Below are 22,840 nucleotides of genomic sequence, written 5' to 3'. Positions count from 1 at the left end.
TATATGAGAAATAGTGTGGCCAGCAGGACTAGGGAAGTGATTGTGCCCCTGTACTTGGCACTGGTGAGGCTGTATCTCGAGTACTGTGTTCAGTTTTGGGTCCCTCAGTACAAGAAGGACATTGAGGTGCTGGAGCATGTCCAAAGAAGGACAACGAAGCTGGTGAAGGGGCTAGAGAGCAAGTAGTATAGGGAGCGACTGAGGGAACTGGGGTTGTTTTAGCCTGGAGAAGAGGAGGCTGAGGGGAGACTTTATCGCTCTCTACAACTAATTGAAAGGAGGTTGTAACCAGGTGGGTGTTGGTCTCTTCTCCCAAATGACAAGTGATAGGATGAGAGGAAATGGTCTCAAGTTGTGCCAGGGGAGGTTTAGATTAGATATTAGGAAAAAAAATCTTCATCAAAAGGATTGTCAAGTGCTCTAACAGGCTGCCCAGGGAAGTGGTTGAGTCACCATCCCTGGAGGTATTTAAAAGACATGTAGACGTGATGCTTAGGGACATGATTTAGTGGTGGACTTGGCAGTCCTAGGTTAATGGTTGGACTTGGTGATTTTAAAGATATTTTCCAATCTAAATGATTCTATGATTCTATATCTCTTGGTGAAATTTTGCTCAAATAATGGGAGGGTCTAGAAGATTGCCTTGAGGTTTATAGAGGATGTACCTAGCATGTCGGTGGAAATCTGTTGTTCCTAAGTGAAAAATTAATAATGAGAATAGCTTAAATTTGACTCTGAATAGGAGAAAGGAGGACTTTCTTGAAGTGAAAAACTGAGTGAGAATTTGTTAAAAGAAACACAAGTCAAATTCATGGTTCTTAAAGAAAAAGATGAATGCATGTCAAAAAGTAGAGTTAAGCAAACTTGAGGAATTTACAGGAAGACCACCTGTAGGAAAGCAACAGTACAGAAGATTTTGCTGTTAATAAAATAAATTGTGAACTGCAACTATCCTGATGTGGAGAAATGACAAGAAAATAATGATAGATCAGTAAGACTGCACCAGAAGCCCCAAAAGATCTCGTGGAACAAAGACAAAGAGTATTCGAAGAATCTGAAGCTACAAGAAAAACAGGAAAATAATAGAGCTGAAAAGGTCAAGGTACCAAATGAATTACAATAATAACTGAGGAACAGAAAAGGTTTATTAAAAAAAAAATAAATCTTATAGCAGTAAAGAGAAATATCTGATTGATGTGGAGAAGCCATTTAAAGTTTCAGCCTTCTCAAACAAGGTTACTTTTTGGTTGCTTATTTTTAAAAAGCAACTGACAAAAAAAGACTATTACAGGTGAGCAAGAGATTGAAGACATTCAAGTCTGCAGGGCAACAGACTAATTCCTGTGCAAAGAAATGCACTCTTTGAACAAATGGACAGTTTGAGAAGGATGGTTGAATTCCCACAAGAGGAAAAAAACACAGTATGCATTTTTGAAATGTCAGGTCTGCCAGTCTAATTCTGTCTGTGTAGAACAGAATTGATTTTATTTGTCAGGGTAACTTGGCTAGTGCACACAGAGGAGGCAATGCATCTAAAATCTTTATTAATGCTTTGATACTGTCTCATACCAGCAAAGAAGAGAGGAAAAAAGTAGTTTTGTATAGCCATGAGATTAGTACACAAATACTTGAAACATTTTATTCAAAATAGGTAGAATAAGTATATGAAATACAATATCAATATGTACAAGGTGTTGCACTTAAGAGAAGTCAAATGCCAATAAGAATAGCAGAATAGATGGAGCTATCACAGAAAAGAGAAATCTAACACTAGGAGATACAGAAGAAAGCATTGCATGAAGATCCTGAATGTGCTTATTTCTCTTTAATGTTCCAGGTATTGTATTAGATGGCATCTGTCAAGTTTTGGCCATTACTGTGATGGAGTGATTAACACAAAATGTTGAGGCTTAAGAGGAAGGGAAAAGTAATAATAAGAGGTTTGGATAAAAAAGAATTGAAAAAACGCTTGTTCCTTCAGTCCTTTCATAAGAGAGGAAAAGGAGAGTAATGGAGAAATAAAATATAGTTTATTAGAACAATGATCTTAAAGTTTTCTCCAAACTGGAGAAAACATTCCCCCTGGAATGTGATAACTCATTAAATCCCAGGAGGCAAGAACAATATGCAGAAAATTTCATGAATTATAGAATTAGGTAAACATCTACATTAAACAGTAAAGTCTGCTGAAAGTAAAGTTGTATGTATTTGCCTCAACTGTATTGATAGTTTGCATCAGAAAGGCTTGCTACATTTTTGTTCAAATGTCTATAACCATTTGTCCTCTGAAAATTTATCATTTAATTTGATTACTTACATTTTATGATGGAAACAACATTTTATTTAACTTGAAACTATATTTGTATATTACATGAGGATGCTCAGTGCAAAGTTAAATGAAAGGTGGAAAGATGCATGATTTCAGAATATGGGAAGAATTATATCTATATCCATTCACTTTAATTGAAGATGTCTGTTCTGCACAAAGTATAATTCAGGTTAATATAAGAATGTTTTCGGTGTGAAGAATTTTTCTTTTCAGGAAAGTAGACATGACATTACATCAGGCTTCTAATAACGAAAAAGAAACTAGTGAAATATAGGAATTTATTCTAGTTATTAATGGAATAGTATTTAATCAAACAGTTTACACCTAAATTCTAATAAAAATCCATGTTCTTATTCAGGATTTAAAATATTTCTTAGATACTTTATTGTAGACAGAGAGGATGCAATTTCTTTTATACAATCCTGTTTGCGGTTACTTGAATAAATTTCTTTTGTAATTTGTGGGAAGAAAACTTGCATAAGTGCAGCATGAAATGTGAGAGAATTTTGCTCTTATTAACAGGGAGTCAGACTTACTTCTCTGTGGCAGTTTCTTTTCAGGAATGTTTGAGTATCTGCTATCGATGGACCGCTCATAAGTTTTCGAATGGCCATTAGTTGCTTGTTTAAGAAATAATTTCAGATATTACAATACTTGTTTACTACTATGTAGATGTGGTGCCATGATACCTTATATTGGATATGCTATTGTGACAGGAACTTGAGTTTTCCAGAATGATCAAGTGCATTTGTCTAAATATTTTTCTATAGTGGATCTTCAGAGAAGTGAAGTTGTTTGCTTTTTTCCTAACCCACAAAAGCTAGGATTTATAAGACTAAAACTAGAATAATTACCTTCTTAAATATAGAAAACTCAAAGTGATTATGTCAGGGAGAGCAGAAATAAAAAAAGTGTGGGGGTGTAAACATCTGCTTACAGTGCCCTGGCATATTAGGTCTTACTTAAGTTAGTTCAGTTATTTTTCTGACCTACAGGAAATTCTGTGGAGTCCTCTCTGGTACGTGGGATATTTTTTCTCTGAGACTTGGTTGTCTGCTTCACATGTTGCTCAGCAGTAATCTTATTCTCTTTGCTTAAAGTGCATCTTGAAGCTCTTTGGTGCAGCTCTCTTACTTCCTCCTTTACCTGGTACCCCCTGCAAAGTATCTCTACCGTAAGCATGCTCAGCTGCTCCTTGGGTAAAGAGCAGTCTTCTCCTGCCATCCATTCTTTTTATTTTTTTTTCCAAGGGGGTCTTAAGTGAGCTAGATAGTCTGTTCAAGGCACATAGTATAAATGAAGAACAAAGCAATAAACCACTGTCTGTTACATATATGCATATTCTTTTCATTTTAGTAATTTTTAAGACCATTATATGAATCATACCAGTAAACAGAATAACAACCTTCTGCTTCAGTTGCTTAGGGACTTTACAGTAGCATAATAAAACAAGTGACATGAAAACCCTTTTAACTATAATGAAACTCAAATAATTGTTTAAACTTTTATGAAGTAAACTGATCTCAAAATGAAATAATCTGAATGGGTATTCTAGCTACATCTGGTTATGTAATAAAAGCATCAGACCAGATACATTTCCCTCTGGTATTAGGAGGGGAATTTTTGTTTATAAAAGCTGTCTTTCCTAAGTTTCCTTTCAGTCTGTTCTGCTATTTCTCCTCTCTCTCATTTGCTTCTCTGATTCATTATTCTTTTCACCCTTTACTTTGCATTCCTCTTTTACAGAAGAGGACATTGCAGAAGAGATTGCCTGAAGCTATTTCAGAGAAGGATGTTTTACTTAGGAGTGAAAAACACCACAAAATAATTTTATTCACTTTCTCAGCTAGTCTGGATTGTACAGCCACTGCTTTTCTTTCGTGGTGGCCTTTTGTCACATGCCTGCCCACTTAGTCTGCAGTCAATTCTGTCTACTGCAACTGGAGAGGAAGTTAAAGCAGCTGTTACTTAGCCAAACTGGGAAATATGGATTAGACCATAATCCTTGCATGACAGTCAGGGCTAAAGCCGGTCCAGTTTTTTGATGACAGAGACTGAGATTTGCGTTTTAAAGATTTAATTAAACTAGGAGTTTCAAAGGCATGCTGCACTGACTTGGTTAATTTTTAATGTTTGGTTTTGTATGTGTGTGTTTGGTTTTGGGCTTTTTTTTTTCTTCTGTGGACTTAATTACATTTCCTTAGTTTAAGTGGTGGTGATAACTTGCTACATATAGGGGATGATACCCTAAAGACAGTGCTTTTCATGGCCTTTTTCTCATGGCAATACAGAAGAAAATAAGCAGCCCTCTTCTGCATTCCAGTGCTCTTCCATGGATCTTTTCTAAATCTAACTTATGCAAATGTGAAATTCCACTGTAGACCTGCTTTCTTTTGCTTACGTATCCAGTCTGGACAGAAGACTGGTGGTGGTGGACACTAGACCCAGTTTGGATTGCCATAGGTGAGTACCATAGCTGGAGGAAACATGAGGTAGATCTGTGTTGCTGAAGAGATAAGGTAGTGTGATAAACATTTAGATATGTTCACCCATCCATATTGCACAGGGGCAAATAAGTTATCTCTAAAGACCTGAGAATAGCTTCACTTTTGTTACAAGTTCAAATCTGGCAATCTAAGAATATGTATCTACGCTCTGATCTAATACCTAGATACAGCCTCTGGGAACGTCACAGAATTTGAATCCAGAGCAAAAGAGACTGACTGCGCAGTATGTGCCAGATATAAAAGCAATTGTTGTACATCTGAAGAAATAAAATACCCTGTCTTTCTAATACTGTCCCTAGCCAAAGTGATCTGCAATACCTAAAAACTTAAGTGTCACTGGATGTGTGGTCTGGTTGTTTTATATTACTATCACTTAGTTCAACACTAATACAAATAAAAAGAATCAGAGATCTCTTATGCAAATATAAAATGCATCCTGAAATGCACTATACTCATTTTGCTTTCAGAAAATGGACAGATACTAGCTGCATTATTAACACTTAAGGCACACACTATCATGTAAGATAGGATACTTTGCCATAGATTCATGCATCTGAATAATTATTGCATGCAGTTTTGGCCTGTACTTTTTTTATTCTTAGGTGACAGGTTGAATGAAGATTAGTTGAATAACATTAGTTAGATGAATAACGTTCCTCTAGTTATTAATAGACCTTGAAAATATTTCTGGCTTCTGTGAACCATTCAGCTATTTTCTTTGGCAGACAATGTCTTAATGAAAATTGAAATCATAAAGGGTATGCTTCTGTTCTCATTCCTTTAGCTTTCTGAAAGCTGTGCTTGTGGTTCCAAGAACTGCTTTACTGTTTGCTGTTTATTCTATTACTGGGCTTACTTATAAGTGATATTTCCATTAAAGGAGCTGACATTAACTGTGTGCACACTTGCCTGGATGATATATGTACATGTGTATATGTATGTGTGTAATAAAGGTACATAAAACCAATTACATGCATTTGATTAAAATAATCTGTTTTTAAAGATTTTATTTTAAAACATGTTATTTTTCTTGCTACCTCTAATCTTTACAATTCTGCTTCCCATTTTTAATGTGTTACTTCTATTCTTCTCTTCTTTTCCAGTTATTGTGTCTTAGCTTCCAGGTAATTACAGTAACATGATTGATTGTTTTGTCCCCTAGAGTTTTGTGTCCTTGATATACTGATGTCTGCTGATAACCCTAGTTAATAGTATGGATAAAGATATAGCCATTATCTTTCCACTATTATCCTTGATCCAATAGCATGAATAGGTGGCTAGGTTAAATTTTGTCTTGCATTTAGCAAAGCTAATAAATGAGATCTTGGTACTAGTGAATCGGGGGTTTTGTTAACTCCTGAACACTTTCAGGAGAAATCTAGAATCTGGAATGACTACCCTGTTGGATACTGAAAACTTGAAGATGCATCAAGATGCATATAAAAATGGTGTCATGATTCCAGGTAGTGGTTCAGACTGACATCATAATTTAAGCTCTCTGTCCCATATAATTAATTACTTTACACATGTTAAAATCACTGAACATTGCAAAAATGAGTATGCCTTACGATCCCAGAAGTTGCCGTAAATTTGCCAGATAGTTGCACCTGGTACCTTCTGTTTTGGCAAATGGCAGTCATTAATGACGTAGTTAAACAAGACTGTTACTGTGGGTTAAAGGCAACTAAACTTTCTTTGGCTTCCAGAATGTGGGTGTGTAATGGATATAATTGAGATGGGAGTGTGAGCTGGTTGCTTTTCCCAGTACTAATAAACAGCAGTGGAAGTGAATCAGTAGCTAGACACATAAGTTAAAGCATCTAACTTAAATTGGAGATTAACCGTAAAATGATATTTTCAGATACTCACCAAAACAAGATTTACTAGACTATTAGTCTAATAAACTGTCCAAATAATAGGTGAATTAAAATAACAACGTAAACACAACTAATGTTGCAAAATGGATGAAAACGGTTCATAATATCTTTTGCTGCACCAACTAAAATATACTCATTCAGTGATAACTTCATCATCTTTGGAGCTAACACAATAGTCCACACTGAATTAGTAGGGATAATTGTTTGCTGCAATAATAACTAAACAAAGATGGGGCTATTTAGGGTTCAGATTAGTTGTTGGAACCATAATGACATTTTTTTTTTGTTTGTTTGTATTATGGCTTGCTTTGACTCTTGCAAAAAGTGTGGGGTTTTTTTTAATACTTAAGCTTACCAAAGGCATGAAGTGAAAAAGGAATCGGCAAGTTGCAAAAAGCTGCAATTCAAATTGCAGACATAATTTGTCTTGATTCATTGCTTTATAATTACTTTAAGTAAGAATTTGCAGGAGCCTATAGACAGAATAACATAGAAATTATCATTAGAAAGATGAGGTGAATTAATCTGCCTCCTACACTGTGGATCATTGACATCTACCTTGAACATGAGGATTTATTTTCACCCTGAAGTTTGGCTTCACTAATTAAATATTTGGATTTTCATTTGTTTGATTCTTTGGCTTTTGTGATGTCATAGGTCAAGTAGATGGTCTTTTCAGGTTTGAGAAATATGGGAAAACCTGTGGTTCCTCATGTGTTCAACACATGAGAACTTGCATAATGGTTGTGACTTTTAAAAATGATGATGTTGAAACCTAATCATATATATTTTGTAGAAAATTACATATATTTTCATGCTTGGCTTATGGTACAGCTTACAGAAATTTTAGAGTTAGAAGGGTGAGAGAAATGTCCAAATGTTTCAATGTCTGTAGATTTTCTGTAACAGCACTAAGGGCTTGTATTTGTCACAATATTAACACAAAAAATTTATGACTAATATTTCTCCTTACTGCAGATGGGTCCAACCATCTCCATCACTGGAGTGTGATTTTGATTTCAATTGAAATTTTTGGCTACAATTTGTTAGTGTAAATAATCATACATCAAGGCAACAATTCAGTATTATGGACATATCACTTATGAGAGGTGATACAATGACAAATACCTATTCAGGTGACATACAATTCTTGCCATAGTTTACAAGGAGAAAATTCCTTAGATGGCTCTACTTAGTATAGAGATATAAGGAAATCTGGATTGTGAGCCTGTAATTTCAGTGTTATGTTTGCACTAGCTAGCTGAGCTACTCACCAAGTCACAAATGAGTGTAGCTTGAGGTGTAACAACTCCAATTAACACCACAGCAGGTGTTTAAATCCAGATAATTTACTTCATGCTTACAGAAGGTGTGCAAGATGTGAAGTGAGGATTTGGACAGGCAGTAATTCTTAAGCAATTAGGTGGAGTAATTTATCTTAAAAACAGAGATGCAAATACAGTACCAAAAATTAGTGAGTTTTGTGTTGTGGTGCCAATGTGTTCTGAAGTTTAAGAGCTCACCAAGTGGCTAAGTATCATCTTAAAATTATGACTATCAAACATCTGCTCTTGATCCTCAGATACTTTTCTAATCTTTCTGACCTTCTTACCCCTCTCTTGCATTGAAGCGCTTCTGCCCCCCAGTTAGCCTTTTATTTTTAGGTCTATTTTGAGGGATATGTAAATGGCTTGCTGTTTTACTCCTTTTTGTGATAGAGGATTTGGTTTAATAGTTGAAATAAAAGCTCTTTGGGGCATGGCCCATACCTCTGATTTTCTCTTTTTCATAGTGCATACCACTACAGGTCTGTGTTGCTTTACTGAATTTCTAGGCAGTATCATAGCGTTACTAGAAAAATGTTATGGTTCCTTCCCACTTTCCATGTAATGAAGATTCCTGGTTGAATAGGAATTTAACAATATTATATACTTCTTCAACTCCTATATAAGGACTTTGAAGAAAAAGATCAAATAAATAGTATGGTATCTCTATCAATATTTATTATAGAAAGTTGTACATATGCTCAAGTACATATGTTACATATGTACATATGTTACATATACCGAAAGTGGGATCATCAAGTTCTGTTAATTAGTAGACAAGATGCTGCTCACATTACAGTTTCATAAAAATGAAAGTGTGGTCTTTTTTTTTTTTTTTTCATGGGTTATGCCATCTGGCTTTACTTTTTGGTGCATGATTAGCAGTAACTTTTAATTCTTTTCATGTACACACTGCCTAAATTAACTCCTTTACTTCCTGTGTCTTCTAAATTGTTAGCCTAATTAAAAGCTCAGTTAGCAGAACACTGCATATTAATCACATGGTCTCTTTTAATAACATGCTAATTTATTAGCATAAAATAACACTGTAACACTTCAAGAAATGGAACTTCCATAGTGTTTCCATTCATAGTATCTGGATTTTCAGAATTATCAGCAGATATTATCACACAGCATTCTTACTGAGTTAAATATGTGGCATCAGTGCTCAGTGATGGAAATCTAATTTTCCTCATGGTAATGTTACTTTCAATCTCTTTTCTTTGAAGCAGCATCAGCCGCTTAATATTAAAGTCAGACCTCCCTCAGAAAGAGGACTTTCTGTTACTCTGGGGTTTAGTATGTCATTTTACTTGCAGAAATATGAGATAGTGTATATGTGCTTTTGAAATTTAATTCTAAACCCCAAAAAGCTTCTCAGGTTTATAAGAGCAATCATCTACAAAATGAATTCATTTCTAATGTCTGTATGGTTTAGTTAGAGTTTACTATTGCAGATAATACTGGAAGTATGTGACTTTAAAAAATTTTTAAGCATTATCAAGAACAACATTTATTGCATTATTAATTTAGTGGAATGGTCACAGAAAGTCTGTCTTTCTCTCCCCTGTCTCTCCAACTCAGTAAGAGAGTGTTGGTTTTGGTGGAACAATTCAATTCACACAACAATTCATACACTGATCATACACTTGAACAAACAGATATGTTTTAAATACCTTGATATTTCAAGACTAGTTTGTATATATTGAACTTAAGTTGTCAGGAAAGCTGAGTAGTTGTATTGAGTGAACTGGTCATGAAACATAATATAACTTTTGAATGATGGAGTAGATCCTAAGAATTTGTAAATTTTGCTTGGCAGCAGGGTTGGTGTCACAGATCGTGTTTTATTTTATGTAGTCAGATATGTCTGAAAGCCCAATATTTTGCCTTCAAACTATTTCATATACTCGCAAAAATGTATCTTTTAGTTGATGTTTGAGTAGTCTCTGCAAAAGATGAGCTTTTTTCCAGCCCTACTAATAATTTTCAGCTTTTATAGATTCATTCTATGATTCTAGTCTTATTCTCTATGCTTGGAAGAGCCAATGCTTAGAAGCCCTCCTAAGTGTCAAAACATGCATCCTACTTCTGTGCCTTTTATTATTTCTCTCTTATCCTGAGGAGATAAAAGAGCAGCCTGCAAAAGCCTTTTAGTTTTAAGAACCAGCTTTATTAGGTTTCTAAAAAAACCCAACAAAACCCCCAAATATTGTAAAACAGAAGTAGTAGCTCCTGAAAATTGGCATAACAGTTACAATATTGGAAAAGGATGAAGTGGGAAAAAAAAATAGTATTTCTATTCTTATCAGTATGATGCTGATCACAGGCAAGAGATTAATTTTTTTTTTTTTTTTGAGACTTGGTTAATCAGAAGCTGAAGGAATATAATATAATTAATGCAGTCAGATGAGATTAGTGGAAAATAGATTTTGCTTGACAAAATTAATGTAATGATGTATTTAAAAGCAGACAGGAGATGCTGGAAATCAATGTGCCTTTTTTTTAGTGCTTGACGTTTTGATTAAAAATAGATGTGATAGAAGTTTTAAATGGTACACTTTAGAGTAGAAGTGGCTGATGGGTCCCAAATTAATTCTAAAGGGAGAATAGGCATCTATATGCTGTATTTTAAGTGGAACCCTGAAGGGCTTGATCATAAACTGTTTGTTTAACATTATTTTTTTCAGGGATCTGGAGCAAAATGTAAAATCAATGGTTATAATGAAACAGAGAATGCAGTGCATCATTAAGCTGAAAAGAAGAGGCTCTGAGATAGTCGCATTCTGAAGCATGATATGAGAAACACAAATTTGACACTAGAAAGCTATTTCATCATTAGTCAATAAAACATAATAGACCCAAGTGCTGAAAGTTGAAAATGTTTTTCAGACCAATATGTGAATAGGTAGAACTTTAATGGTGCAGATAGTCTTGTGTTGGAACAATGTCCTAGTTACTGGTCTGATATAAAATACTTGGAAAGAAAAGAAATACTTTTCTTACATTCTCTTCCCCTCCTACCCTTATAAGGCTCTTCTAAACGTAACACTCTTACACCTATATCTCAAAACTGAAAACTCTGGTGAATGAAAAAGAAAGTTCTGGGAGTTTTTGGCATTTGGAGTATTATTTCCATTTTATTCACTTTTCAAGCTATTCATTGCAGATAATTTTCTAAGACCAAAGAATTAAAGTGCCTATGAATGTAAATTTTCAAGTAAATCATAGCAGCAGTTACAATGCTTGCTTAATTTCAAATACATTACATTGTGCCCAAATAGTTTAACAACTTTGGTATACGAAGGACCATATGGTTATTTTATAGGCTATCTAGGTTAAGTTTCTGGCACAATTTATGTTAGATAGTTTAGTTAGTTCTCCACAAGAAGGATTAACCTTTTCAGACTATGGAACAAATTTTCAGTGTACTTTGCTAATTTCCCATGCAATGTCATCTTGATACATCAGAACTAATGGGTGTCTAATTCCCAATTGACATTATTGACTTAAGGCCCTCTACCGGTTATGGGTAAGAGAGAAAAGACACGTATGCTTTATGGTTTCAGTTGTACGATATGAATGACAGAAACATCTCATTACAAGGAATTTTATGGTAAGCCATTATGCTAAACAGATGAGTTACAGTACTGAGCTGAACAAGGGTGTTTTAGACTCACTTTAAAGTGTGCAGATTGGTTCTAATTTAAGACGCTATTTTTTCTCTTAGACAATCCCCTCATCTTCATTTAATGCTCATTTGCATCATCATTGTTGAGTCTGGACCCCTAACAGTTCTCATAACAAATCACTCCATTGAAGTCTGAGTTAGTTCTGATTTAAAAGTAGAAGTAGGGGGGGAGAGAGACCAAGTCGTCTACTTCTCTAACCACATTTCCAATAGTTACATGAATGCACTTGCCTAAATAGTTTTGTCTTTTTGAGTGCCATGTAATGAAAAAGCTACATTCTCATCCCGTAAAATGCTGTTAAATACATTACAGCTATATCATGTAGCTAGTCAGATTGTCCATGTTTGATGGAACTCAGACTTGGGAAAAAAAAAATCTTGCAAGACGGGGTTATTACTCTGTCATTATTGTTGTATCACTGTAGGAGCAGCTATCAGCATTTAATTAGAGATAGCAAGGGTATTATGAGTCCTGCTATGCAAGGAAGTGATTTTCATTCTTTCCTGTCTTTGGATAGGAACAATCTATTGTCTACGTTTGCTTTAAATCAGTTTCAGTCTCCACTAGAGAGACTAGGAATAAGTAGGAGAAAAAATTGAGAGGAAAGGTATATATATGGCACATAAATGTGCAGCTGAGACAAATGTATAACACAGAAACTGTAGAAAATAAATTGGATGTCTTCAGCCCAAACTATTAAAGGTTGTTGTGATGGGGTTTTTTTGCTATGGGGTGGTTGTTGGTTTTTGTTTTTTCCCATCAATGTTTGCCTGATGTTAGTTATCTGGAAAGAAACACTGAATGAGATACAGTTAAAGAATATGTACTGTGTCAGGCATTAAGCAGCTTATTTTGAAGAAATTTGAATCTGAGATCTGATCTCTGAGAGTTTTCGGGATGTTATGATGGCTACGAATATATCTAGACAGGGAATGCAAGCTATAAGTTATGTAGGTGAGTTGCATGAGATGGAGAGTGCTCTGCATATATGACTGAAAATCTGAAAACTCAAGAGGTAAAACCTGTGGGGCTTTAAGGCATAAACTGTCTAGTGTGCAAGCCTCTACAGCACTGTTGTCTCTCTAGGCAGTCTCAACCATCTGTGTTTTGTCTTTTAATAGCTTGCTCTGCAATAACAGTGTAGTGTTAGCAAGAACAGTACTGTCTTTGGATATATTGTTCTGCAGATGTTCAGTAGCCATTGAAGAGAGACTCCATGGGAATTAAAAATGTTTCAAAGATATTCCTCAAATGTGAATTGTCCCTTGTGTCATCTGTTACCTCTCTTCCTATTGCATGAGAATTACACTACCATAGAATATCACCAAAAGAAAGTTTGAAGGTCCCTAGAAATTGTTGCATTTGTAATGATGCTTCTCTTGTCCCTCCAGAAGGATAATTTTTGTCATCAATTTTCCCAGCTGTAGTGAGGAAAGGTCTTAACACCTGTCTTGTTCTGTGACCCCAGAGAACACAATGTTTTCCTATTCATTGTAAGGGCTCTGCAGCATTGTGTGAGAGTCAACTAGAAGTTGTTTTTAAAAACCTTATCTCTTACTGTCTGGATTGGTGGAAGTGTTCTTCTCCAAGAGCTAATACAGAAAAACTATACCAGATAAAAAATGAGGTGTAAATTTCTGTTGGAGGAATTAACCTTGAGATCTGATATGTATTCTAAACTGGGGAAGGGTAAAATTGTAGAGATATTAATTCTATTTATCTATACAACTGAAAAGGCAGTTAAAAATAGGATTTAGGAACAGATAAACACACATCAACACACATTGATACTGTGGAAGTAAATTGGTGATTATATCACCTACAGTTAAATTAAATATCCAAGCCAATGAAACATCTATAGAAGCAATTTTTCCAGTTGGTGGAAGGTTGCTTTCCTTTTCTTTGTGATCCACATATTACAATGTCTTAACCTGAATTGATTCATTTAAGGAAATGAATTAATATTAACTTTAAGTCATACAGATAATAGATGTGCTAATTGTTTGAGCTGCATAAATAATGCAATGTATTTTGGACTTTTTGCTATTTATTCTAGCGTATTGTTTTGGACTATTATATGCCCAAGTAAATAGTTGCTTCATGTGTAGTTCGGTTCAGGAGGCTGGAATGAGGCCTAGTAATTCTGTTGTTTAAAGAGTGAGACAGAGGGTTATTCTGACTTTGAAGCAAGAGTTATATGTCCATTATACATAACACTAGTGAAGAATAGGATAGCTGTCAGTCCGGATTAGAATCCAGAGATGTTTCTACAGAGCTCTTCACGATAGTATGTGACCTCTGTCAACTTTCCTTTCTCATTTCTGCTTGATGTCAGTGGGAAGGAGTGAGAAGATGTTTATTCATTTCTCACAGCAATGCTCCCAAACATAGATCTTCAGGGTCGCACTTCTTTTTAAAGTAACAATTGAAAAAGCTGCAGCAGTTATCTCTCAGTGTATTTTCAAGCTGTGATGCTGCATTTAGTGACATTTTTTCCTTCATGGTGGAACTATAACAGAAAATGTGACTATCATACTGTAAGATAGTACTGAAAGGAAATAGCAGGGCAATGACAAGACTGTGGGAAATGGTCATCCACCCTGGCAATCTTTTCAGAAGGTGACCAAATAGGGGGGAAAAAAGTATTGATGGAACTAAAACTTCATTTGTATTTTTTTGTCACAGGTTAAGCATGTGGGTTTTCATGTATGATTTGTATTCCTTTTAGTGTCAACTTTAAGAAAAACAGTTGTAGGAGGCCATCAGGTTTTCATACTTTGCTGGTTAGCTAAATGTCTTGGTTTTGACCTTGTTCCTGTTCATAGAACTGCTGGATTTGCTGTTGCTTTCTTCTGTAACAGGTAGAAAAAAGATGTAGAATTAAGCTATTAGTATTAGAATTGCTCCCAAACATGGTAAATCATTATAATTTAAGAATTAAAATAATTCTTATACAACATATTTGAAATGTTTATTTTGTGTTTGATACTTAGTAAGAAAACCAAACAGAAATATGTCTTGAAAATATTTCTTTTGCAGTTGTGGCTTAGTTTTATTTATTTTTTTCCCCAAATCACCCTATTCTCTTCCCCACTTCTTACAAGTGGACATGTGTGTAAGTTCAGGCATTACTTGGATATGGGAGACTGGAAGATCCTTGGATTGCTTGCTCCAGTTTTGTTTGTTTGACAGGACTCTGTCACAATATCACTTTCTTAAAGTGGGTACACCAAACAGCTTTATAAATTTAAAAATATAATTTATTGGGATAAAAGCTAAAATATGGTTGGTTTTGAAACAGGAATTCAGATCACTTGAGTGTTAAAGGTTAATGTGATGGATCCTTTCTTCCTCTTCGCTTTCTACTCAAACATCTTTCACTGGTGTTTTTGATTGCAGTAAGCAATGTAGTCCTTGCTGGGCTCTCTGGGCAAAGTTTGTGTGATTTTTTTCTTTTTTTTTTTTTTTTTTGGTTTGTAGACATTTTTTCTCTTTTTTTTTCTCCCTAGTCACCTCTAAGGTCTGTCTGGGATTCTCCTTTTTGGGGTCTCCTGTTGTACACCTCTGCAGGTTCCCTGGCTGCTGGCTGCCTTGTGTAAGCTTTTGCCAAATGAAGGTGTGCTGTTGTTCTCCAAAACAATCTTTTTGCCCTCCAAAAGTCTGCATTTGTCCCCATTAGCAGCGGCCAACCCAAGGCAAATAGACAGCCCTTCCTCTGCAGCTCAGCCATACTCACAAAATACAGCTTACAGATAATGAGGGTTGAACAAATAAATGAAGCAGGTGTTGTCCGTCACAGTTCATGACTGTGTCTTAAACGGGACAGAAAAGCCTCAGGAACAGGATATTGTTTGGCCCAATGGGAGACTATTGGAAAAGAACAGGTGCTTAGAAACAGCAGAACTCTGGATGTTGAGCATATAGCAAGAGGCCTGATTTGCAGGATACCAATGCTCATTGTATCCAGGTTGGACAGCTAGCCAGGAAGTTTGCCACTAAAATTATACTGCTATGAACGTTTCACAAAATACTGCTCTAGAAAGAGGCTTTTCAGAGTCACCAGATTATAGCTTGTTTTGACTATTTTCAGTAAAGATAGCTGCGGGGGCTGTGCTAGTCAGCCAAAGAAATTGGGACTGTTTTGAAAAAAATAAATATAAAAAAAGGGGAGGCAGATATTGTGCTGTTCATACAAATGTGAAGCAGAAAAAATGCCCTGAAGATACTCTCATAACTCACAAACATTTTAATAAGGGAGAATAAAGAAGGAATTCTGTAGTTTCTTTAGGCTTGCTTTATAACTATTCTAGCTGTGTGTGTGTAAAAAAAAAAAAAAAAAAAAAAAAAAAAAAAAAGGCAACCAAATAAATAACAAAAACCCCACAACCCATGACCTACAAAAAACAAATAAATCCCCTAAACAAAAAAAAACCACACCCAGGAAAACATAAAATAAAAGAATGTGGTAAAAAGTAGAAATATTGAAATAACAAATTAAAAAAACTCTAAGCAGAGCTTTACAAAGTTTATCAAAACATTTAAACAGTTATGAAAGCCTTGCATATATCTGTATGTAAGATTAAGTCCAGAAGTAATTTTCATACAGTAAATTCTAGCTGACATCCTATGAGATGCTCAGTTTTTCTGGTTGAGGATCCAATTCCCTGCATCTTCAGGTTGTCTTTATGGAATGGTATGTGGTTTTCAACATGTAGTCCTCTTCTGTCCTTAAACTATTTTAGATTAATAATCAGTTTCAAACATTCTCTTCTTTCCATTTCCCTCCCTTCTATTCAACTTCCTCTGCCTGAAGCTCTTAAGTTATAATTCAGTTAGGAAGTTATTTCAATCTTTCTTCTACTGTAGCATTGCTTATCCTTCTCTGCTTAGGGCTCATTGGGAAAGATGAGGTATGACTTTTGTTTAATTAGATATAAAAAAGTAGTCAGCTAAAAAGTGTTCAGCTAATGACTCTGATGCTTTGGTAGGACCTGAGCAGAGTTTGTCCTTTTTCAAAGAAAAATGACCTTCTGCCTCACCCAACACAGTGTTCAAACCTCTGAATGAAATAATTTTCTACATTACGTATTCAATTTTTAATGCAGACCTGTAACTTGTTAATAATAAATAAAACCCTACAGTGGGTAGCTTAGTATGTTACTTTAGTTCTTAAATCTTGGATAGTTTGTTTTGCTTCTTAATTATCTATGTGTAAGAATAATTGTTTTGTATGGTACTCAGAGATAAGATTTAAATTCATTAAAGTGTAAACAAGGATATGACTGAAGAAACTGAACAGTAGTAGGGTCTGAGTACTTTGCCTGTCAACCATTTCTTTCCTCTACAAATTTATACCCAAATATAAGAGTGCAGTTCTTTCAGGTCTCTTCGTGTAAGACTGTTCTTTTATGACTTTAGGGTCTAAGATGATTTCACATATATCTTTGGGGTAAAATTTTTAATATGTTTACTCTTTCTAAAAGAAGAGTGTTCTAATGTTGTGTAGCAGAGGTCAGAATTGCAGGTCACTCAAGACATATTTTGTACTCTAGAACTCTGTATCTGTTGTTACCAGCCTGTATCCATGTTATTGAGTAGACTTAGCACCATATTAGAAAAGATAGAAGTGGGATTTATATTTACTGTCTTGCCTGTCCTATGTTTTTTACACATTCTAAGGATGTATGACAATATTGAAGACATGTACCAGCTGCTCCATGAGAACAAAGGATGTTTAAGGAGGTATTTTGCAGAGGTTATTGCCCTGTGAGAAGGGTGCCTCAATTTACAGTTCAAGTGCCTCCATTCATTTAAAAAAATCAATTATTTTAAGTTAGTCTTGCACAAATATCAAAGTGAAGCTTTACGTAAGAGATGATGAAGAGGTAAAACCTTGAACATTATGCTTCAGTGTTTGTGAATACAATGAAGTACATACTACTTTTATGCTCAACTCTAGCAGAGAAAGCAAGCTTGGATCCTATTCTGTTGCACATTAGATTCTTGTCATTGCTGGTCCTGTTTAGCCATTCATTCTGCTTTTCCAATCTGAAGAAAAAATTTATTCTTTCTGTGCATCTTAAGTATTTTTTTACTACTAATATACATGATGTAATACAAAATGACAGCAAGGAGTACCTTGGACTTTGACTACATTTGCTGAGTGCCTCACTCGTGTTCTCACTCTCATCTCTGAAGTAGAGATTATTTAGTATACTATAGGACTGCAAAGTGAATGGTAGTACAGTGAGTTTCAATTCCATCTTCAGCCTAGATTTCATGGAATTATTATTTTATTAAATATACTAATCCTAAATATTCATAACATTCCCATGGAGAGTATAATCAAAACATAACAGAAGTTCTCTTTGACTTAATAACAGATAGTTCATTAGATTCCAGTCAAGGGTGTGATGTTTGATACAGTCTGGCAGGGAATTTTGAAGGAAGTCTATCCATGTCAGACAGTACTTGAGTGAGTTTGAGTGACCAATTTCCTATATGGAATTATTAAAACTAGCACACTTTAAACAAGTTCATATCGTCTACTTTGTGCAGTCTCAGAAGGATGCGTACACCCTCAAAAGGTTGAAAATCCCACCACAGAATGGACAGAATGTAGCAACTGGTAGTCATCCAAAGTTACACACCTCTATTTCACTTAAGGTTTGAATAACTCTTCAGTCCTGGTGTTTTTCCAGATATGTCTGACCTCAGCATTTCTTCTTATTGCTGAAACAGTTTCTGTGGTCCAAAGATGTATTTCATGCCCTTTCCATATCCAGGAAAAGCTTAAATTGACTTCCTAGTAGATGGTAATTATTCTCCATCATTATAGTTAACCAAATCAATGAAATACATGTATCATCATATATTACAAGGATGCCATCCAAGGTTCGGAAACTTCTGCTATTTTACAGTGGATAGTTCTTTTTCAAGTTATGTGTATGTGTGTTGGTCAGTTTATCTTTCTTTGTTTAATCGTTGACATTTGCCATTGCACTGAACATAGCAGAGGTACTGTTACTACTTCATGAAGTTTGTAGTGGAAGTAGTGACAAACAGTAGTTAGGCAATCTAGCTGCTGATAGTCAGAGATCTCTGAATGCAACATTTTAATATAACATAATGACGTATTATAAGGATGTAGCAATAAGATTTGTTTCTGAAAGTTGTCATGTATCAAATAGTCATTGATCATCTAATCAAGTAGAGCATGATAACAGCTTTGACCTAGAGTACGTTGTTTTTCAAGTTTAGCAGCACGCTTTCCCAGCATTTTTTTGAAATGTCTGCATTTTATGATAACTTATTGTGGTGGGTTGACCCTGGCTGAGGGCCAGGTGCCCACCAGAGCCGCTCTATCACTCCCCTCTTTCATTAGACAGGGGAGAAAAGCTACAATAAAAGAAAACTTACGGGTCGAGATAAGGACAGGGAGAGATCATTCTCTAATTATCATCACGAGCAAACCAGACCGAACTTAGAGAGGGAATTCATCTTATTTATTACTAAGCAAAACAGAGTAGAGGAATGAGAAATAAAACCAAATCTTAAAAACACCTCCCCCCACCCCTCCCATCTTCCCGGGCCCAACTTCACTCCCGGCTTCAACCTCCGCCCCCCCCAGCGGCACAGGGGGACGGGGAGTGGGGGTTACGGTCAGTTCCTCACGCGGTGTTTCTGCCGCTTCTTCATCCTCAGGGGGAGGACTCATTGTTCCCCTGCTCCAGCGTGGGGTCCCTCTCACGGGAGACAGTCCTTCACGGCCTTCTCCAACGTGAGTCTCCTCCACGGGGTGCAGACCTTCAGGAGCAAACTGCTCCAGCGTGGGTCCCCCACGGGGTCACAAGTCCTGTCAGCAAACCTGCTCTGGCGTGGGCTCCTCTCTCCACGGATCCACAGGTCCTGGCAGGAGCTTGCTCCAGCGCGGGCTTCCCACGGGGCCACAGCCTCCTTCAGGTGTCTCCACCTGCTCCGGCGTGGGGTCCTCCACGGGCTGCAGGTGGAATCGCTACACCCCCTCATCCTCGCTCCATGGGCTGCAGGGGGACAGCCTGCTTCACCATGGTCTTCACCACAGGCTGCAGGGGAATCTTGCTCCGGCGCCTGGAGCACCTCCTCCCCCTCCTTCTGCACTGACCTTGGTGACTGCAGATGTTCTTACATCTTCTCACTCCTCTCTCTGGCTGCAAAAGCTCTCTCTAACTGTTTTTGTCTTTCTTAAATATGTTATCACAGAGGCGCTGATTGGCTTGGCCTTGGCCAGCGGCGGGTCCGTCTTGGAGCCGGCTGGCATTGGCTCTGTCAGACACAGGGGAAGCTTCTAGCAGCTTCTCACAGAAGCCACCCCTGTAGCCCCCCCGCTACCAAAACCTTGCCACGCAAAACCAACACACTTATCAGTATTTTAGAGTAGTTGTGGTAAATTTTATTTTTGAAAATAGGAAAAAATCAAAAGAGGAGGAAAAGATTTAAAGTTGTCACCTCACACAGAGATAGACATGAATTCCAGAAATACTAGTTGATATACTAGAAAGTGGAAGAGCAAGAAATGAAAAAGGTATGAAATGAGATGAGATTTTTTGGGGGGATGACATTGATAAGATGAAAAGAAGTACTGGCAGTGATGAAGTTGGATTGGGTTCTGAAATTGTGGTGCTAGCAAGATATAGTAGAAAGCTTCGGTCCAGTGAATAATGTTGTCGTTAATGAACCTAATACATAGCTGAAACTCTGGAGTTTGTTAGTCTGGAAGAAACTGGGGAGAACAACAAGATGGAAATAGCATTAGGAAGAATGTGACTTTTTTTTACACAGTGTAAAGAAGGGCATTATGTGCTTCAATAATGAAAGTTAAATGATAATTTTTGTTCAGAACAGGGATCTCCATAAAGGGAAGGTATAGATAGTTATAATGATATAAGAGGGCTGGTATACTTCCCTCATTTGGAAACACTAATTCTGTTTCTCTGTCTTTACAGCTTAAATATGTGCTTAAATAAATGTGTAAAACACCGGACCTGCTGTGAAACAATGGTGGCTGCTTATGTATAATGAACAAAGAGGAAGGAAATTTATATATCTATAAATAACAAGACTAGAACAGTTTCTCAATAGCAAAACTGTATGGACTTGGTGGTTTGTTTGGGGTTTTTTAATGAACTTCATAAACCCAGCTAGAATGGGTGAGAATTATGAAGAATTTCTATAGTTTTATAACTAATCTGTGGGCTTACTTCTAGAGATAAATGTGTTCAGCATTAGTCACAATAACTGTGTTTCTTTCTTTTAAGTACCATGCAGTGAGGTTTTCTTGCTTACATATTAAAAGAAACCATTTGTCTTATGTTCCCTTATCAGTTTGTTTATGGGAGGGCTCCAGAGAAAAAGCATTTTCTGTTTTGTTTGGGTTTTTTTTTTAATAATAAAAATGCAGTTAGTATACTGTCTGTTAGAGAAAACAAGTTTTTCTGAGGTATACTGGCCCTTAATGATGTGTTTCTGTTGTCATGGAAATGGGGATTTTTTTTCAAGTAGGTTTATTTGTTCTACTTTTTGCTTTTTTAGTCCTCCCTTCAGAAGTTTACTTTTGTACTGGCAGTGTTTTTCTCCATGAAAGAACAGCTGTACTTCCTTTATCATCCTTTTACTTCTCTTTTATCCATTAGAATTTGATGGCTAAAAGGCTGAGGAAGAAACAAATTTTGGCAGATATGAAGATACCAGGCATGTACCTCACCATATAGAAACAGTTAGCCTCAGTCTGGCAAGAAAAAGAAGGCATCATTGTAATGAAGCATGTATTAAAAAAGTAAAAAAAAAAAAAAAAAGAAAAAGGCATTGGACCAAATAAAAGCTATTATTAGCACCTTCCTTTTCGTACACATGTAAATTGCAGAGTTAAGTTACTGATGAAGGCCATGCAAACAGTCCATGAAAACAGTTATTGTGTCTGTTACCTGTCATTGATGACTGCACAGGAGATTTGTTGCTAAAAGGTTTTGTGCTTAAAGACAATTTCAAGTTGCTTACAGTCCTTTCACACTTGTTTTTTTCTAGATCTTGGTAAGAAAAATAACTCAAGCATATATGTGGTTAAATGCTATTTACTGGATAATTAGAAAATGAGAGCAATGAATTAATCTTATATCACTTCTGATGCTGGGACATGCTGCACAGAATTCCCATCCATGGTGAGGTACAACATACCTCACCACCTGCCATGGTTTTATATTCATCTTCCTCACCGTTAAACTTATCAGTTAAAATGGTCTTTTTTCCTCACAATAAAACCATTAATTTGTCATCTAAAGAGTGTGAAATGTCTGTGAAGGGCAGGTCATACATGTTAGAACATCCTCCTGTAACATCTGTACATCCTCCTGTAACACCTGCAAGCTAGCATGACAGGACATAGCATGGGGTCATTCAGTGGCCGCTTAAGCTAACATAGGGGTACTAGCTAGGGAGGCTTATTGGGTCAGCATATACCTCAGGATCACTAATGCCTCATTATGTCTTCAGACATGGTTTCCACTGTACTAGTTTTTATGTAAGTATATGTTAAAATGAGCTAAAGCACTGTAAGCAAATGATATCTGTAAAAAATAAGTAAATAACCATTTTAGTGCTGATTCAGAAAGAGAGAAAGCATGATTCAGACTGTGCATAATTCGAGCCTTTGCTCTGAATGTGTTACTTGCTTCTGAAAAAAAAAGGAGGGAAAGGTTAAAAGAGATCATATTTTAGAAGCAAACTATAGAATGTCTCTTCTTTCATGGGAGACTCTTCCTACTGTATCTACCATTGGTTTTGCTCTGATATATTTAATCCCCCCTTCCAAACTTCATATTATAATGAAATATGTATGTAGTGAATGACAACTGCAGCTGAGTTCCTAAGAGGTAGATCTTGCAAACTTGAAATTATAAGTTACTATCAGCCTGTTCAGAGGATCAAAAACATGGTGAAAAGTCTGCTAGTCATAGCAAATCCCATGTTTATCTATGCCAGCTTCCACCCTTTCCCAAATCTTTATATTAGGTGCACCCTGTGCTTCCAGTATAGTGAATTTCAGGAGTCTTTATGCCTTCTGTGAGGATTTAAT

Source organism: Balearica regulorum, chromosome 4 (assembly GCF_011004875.1).
Source record: "Balearica regulorum gibbericeps isolate bBalReg1 chromosome 4, bBalReg1.pri, whole genome shotgun sequence".
Lineage (NCBI taxonomy): Eukaryota > Metazoa > Chordata > Aves > Gruiformes > Gruidae > Balearica > Balearica regulorum.
Note: the sequence above shows the minus strand (reverse complement) of the source record.